Consider the following 4247-nt stretch of genomic DNA (forward strand, 5'->3'; position numbering starts at 1 on the left):
AAGAAAGAAAATAGGTGAAATGGTGATACCTGGTGAAGTAGAGGAAAGGAGGGGCTACTACTAAGGAGAAAACTTGTGTTATGTCAAGTTAAATTCAAAGCTAAAAGGAGGCATAGGAGCTGAAGACATCAGGCGTAATGGAGGGTGAAGTGGTATGTGGGGTTATAAACAGAGGCAATAATTGGAACTATATATGGGGCAGTCAACATCTCCCTCACCCCCCACACTAAAGAGTAACATCGCGGCATTTCACCCCCTCAACTTATGCAAACAAACAAGCAAAACCACACAAAATGTGGGGATTATCTTTAAGGAAATTAAATGAACTGTATGGCAGACCAATAAAGGAAGTTCAACATCTGACTAATAGGAATTCTACAAAAAGAAAGTAGAGCCATTTTGGCTTTGTGAGCAGCACCATGGTGGTTGGTAAGAACAAGCGTCTTACTAAAGATCGCAAAAAGGGAGCCAAGAAGAAAGAAATCTTTCTAAGAAAGATTGCTATGATGTGAAAGCACCTGCTATGTTTAATATAAGAAATATTGGAAGGACACTAGTCACCAGGACCCAAGGAAACAAAATTGTATCTGATGGCCTCAAGGGTCATATGAAGGGTCATGCTGATTTGCAGAATGATGAAGTTGTATTTAGAAAATTCAAGATGATTACTGAAGATGTTCAGGGCAAAAACTGCCTGACTAACTTCCATGGCATGGATCTTACCCATGACAAAATGTGTTCCATGGTCAAAAAATGGCAGACAATGATTGAAGCTCATGTTGATGTCAAGACTAATGATGGCTACTTCTTTAATCTGTCCTGTGTTGGTTTTACTGAAAAATGCAACAATCAGATATGGAAGACTGCTTATGTTCAGCACCAACAGGTCCAATAAATCCAGAAGAAGATTTGGACCTGAGAGGTGCAGACAAATAACTTGAAAGAAGTGGTCAATAAATTGATTCAATAATTGAAGCAACAAATTGCTTCATCCAGACAGCACTGGAAGAGACATAGAAAAGCCTTGCCAGTCTACTTATCCTCCCCATGATGTCTTTGTTAGAGAAGTAAAAATGCTGAAGAAGCCCGAGTTTGAATTGAGAAAGACTCATGGAGTTTCATGGTGAAGGTAGTAGTTCGGGAAAAGCTACTGGGGATGAGACATTTGATAAAGTTGAACGAGATGATTGATATGAACCACCGGTCCAAGAATGTGTTTAAAGTTCAGACTTACAATAGTAGCAATAAAAAGTCCTATTAGTGTAAAAAAAGAAAGTAGAGAAAATAGAGGAGAGAAAATTGTCAAAGAAATAATAGAAGCAAATTCCTAGAGCCCAAGAGCAAAGTTTCCATATTGAAAGAGCCCACCACATTCCCAACGTAACAAATACAAAATGACTCAAACCTTCATGGCTTATCATGAAATGTAGCACTCAGGGATGAAATTCCTAAAGGCTTCCAAGAAGAAAACAAACAAAAATAGAGTGTCCACAAAGAAACAATACACAGGCTGGCATTAGACTTAGCAGTAGCAGCATTGGATGTTGGTAGACCATGTAGAAATGTCAACAAGGTTTTGAGGGAAAAAAATTTTTTTTTTTTTTTTTTTTGAGGCGGAGTCTCGCTCTGTCGCCCAGGCTGGAGTGCAGTGGCGCAATCTCGGCTCACTGCAAGCTCCGCCTCCCGGGTTCACGCCATTCTCCTGCCTCAGCCTCTCTGAGTAGCTGGGGAAAAAAAATTTAACCTAAAGTTCTACACCTAGACTAATAGTCAAATGTGAGGGTAGAATTATTTTTAGACTGGGACTAGAAAATTTTATCTCCCATGCACCTTTGTCAGGAAGTTGCTTGAGAATGTACTACATCTAAATGAAGAAGTAAACTAAGAGAATGGCATGAGATCCAGGATATGGAGGATCCAACCCACGAAAGTGACAAAATCCAACAAGTAGTCCTGGAGTCTGGCTCAGGAGATTGGACTGGGACAGGTCTGTTAGGGGAAGAGTTGCAACTGTATAGTATGATTGAGTATTTTTTTATTTTTAGCATCTTTTCCAGTGCATTAGTGGTTTAGCTGGAACCCAGAAGTCAGTATTGACACGTAGAGTTATTTTATTATTTAAATCGCATTGTAATTCATATTGTGATTTCTTTGTTATTTAGATGCTGTATTTCTTAATTTCTAAACTTCCGGGGCTTCTAGTAATCTTTTTCTTATTGATTTCTGGCTTAATTGCATTGTGGTTAAAGACACTTGGTTTGATTTCCATCCTTTGGAATTTATTGAGATTTGCTTTATGGTGCAGCATATGGTAAATTTTTTAAAAGTGTTCTGAGTGTGCTTGAAAAGAATGTGTAATACGCAGTGTTCTAAATATGTCAATTAGGATAGGTTTGTTACACATGTTATTCAAATTTTCTGTATCCTTACTGATTTTTGCCTGCTTGTTTTATCAATTTCTGAGGGACGTGTATTTAAATCTCCCACTGTTTTTATAGATTTGTTTACTTTCTTAGTAGTTCAGTCAGATTTTGCTTCATTTATTTTGAAACTACATTATTAAGTACATAAAAATTTTAAAGTGTTATGTCTTCCAGTAAATTAAGCCTTTTATCATAATGAAGTATTCTCTTAATCTCTAGTAAAAGGCTTTTTGCCTTTAGCTCTATGATAGAACTTACCAGCCCTCTTCAAGGTAGCTTTTGTATGGCACATTTTTTCTTTTCTTTTTTCTTTCTTTTTTTTTTTTTTTTTTTTTTTTACTGTCAGCCTCTCTGTTTCCAGTTCTACATGTATCTCTTGTGAAGAGCATATGGTTGTGTTTTGTTTTTATGTCCAGGTGGATAATCTTTGCTTTTAATTGGAGCAGTGGGTCTACATACATTTAATATAGCCATTGATTCATGTGGGTTTAAATCTCTCATCTTACTCTGTTTCTTTTAGATTGATTTTTCAAAAAGCATTTCTCTCTTCTATTAGTTTTGAAGTTATATACTTTTATTATTCTTTCATTGGTTACCTAAGAGATGACAACTTCGACTTATCACGGTTCACCATCAGTTGGCACTTTTACCCTCTCCCCAGAAAATGCAAAGATCTAAGGTACTGAAACTCCATTTATCCCCTTCTGACTTATATGCCATTGTTGTCATGTATTTTAGCTTATGCATATTTTAAACTCCAGTGACATATTTATTATTGGTTTATATAGCCAACTCTGCACACTTATTTTCCTTTTTCATTTCTTTCCACATCTGTGTCATTTCATCTGGAATAATTTTTCTCCCACATGAAACACTCATGTTAATGTTTTCTTTAAGGCAGATCTGGATGTGACAAACTCTTTTGGTTTTGTCTGAAAATACTTTTATTCTAAATTCACTTTTGTTTGCTGCCTCCAGTGAGAATTTTCATTTGCTTCTTTGAGGCACCTGGGGGCCTGAGCAATCAGAGTCACCTTAATCCTATTTCAGTGGTTGAGTAGATTGGAAGTTGAGCTGGTCACTGCAAAGGCTGGTACACCCCTGGTTCACTCTCACAGCATTTCAAGGTTCCAAACAAAAACAGGAGGAGTTTATTAGGTTTTCCTCATAAATTTTGTCCCTTTACTACCTGGAGGCTTTCAAAAATTCCGAAATTAGAAAATATGCCTAAGGGAAAGATGTTGGTCTCACTTCTCTATATTTCCAATCTTCTAGATATTGGCTTGGTGATTTTTCACTATCCTGTTAGCTCTCCAATATTTTCAGATGACTTCTTCCCTTCTTTTTCCCTCAGCTCCTTTGTCCCTCTCTCTTTCTCCCCTTCCTCTTTTCCTTCTTTTCTTCTTTCCCTCCTTTCTTTATTCTCCCTTCTTTCCTTCCCTCTCTTTCCTCTTCTCCCTTATTCCCTCCTTTCTCCTTTACTCCCTTCTTTCCTTTTCCATTCTTTCCCTCCCTCTTTTCATCCTTTCTCTCTTCCTTTTTTTTTTTTTGTGAGAAAAGTTTTGGTGCATAAAGGAGTGTTTTTCAAGTTAACTGAAAAATTTTCTCACATGTAGAAAACCTAATTTTCCAGGAATGTTCTATAATTGAAGCAACCTAAAACACACTGATGTTTTTGTAGAGATCATTTCAATGTAATGAAGACTGCTTGAGCTCCAAATGTTTGTCAGCACTGTGCTAGGCACAATTGCTGCCTTGAGGAACTTATGGTCTTGTAAGTGTGGCAAACCTATAGGAGATAAGTACATATAACAGAATGACTGT

The 4247-nt window shown here is 37.0% G+C and overlaps 1 pseudogene; it reads left to right on the forward strand.

The window, feature by feature from the left end:
* Positions 1–419: 419 nt before the first annotated feature.
* On the forward strand, positions 420–1221 carry LOC134734780 (small ribosomal subunit protein eS1-like; annotated as a pseudogene).
* The last annotated feature ends 3026 nt before the right edge of the window (positions 1222–4247 follow it).

The sequence above is a fragment of the Symphalangus syndactylus genome, chromosome 12, assembly GCF_028878055.3.
Source record: "Symphalangus syndactylus isolate Jambi chromosome 12, NHGRI_mSymSyn1-v2.1_pri, whole genome shotgun sequence".
Taxonomy (NCBI): domain Eukaryota; kingdom Metazoa; phylum Chordata; class Mammalia; order Primates; family Hylobatidae; genus Symphalangus; species Symphalangus syndactylus.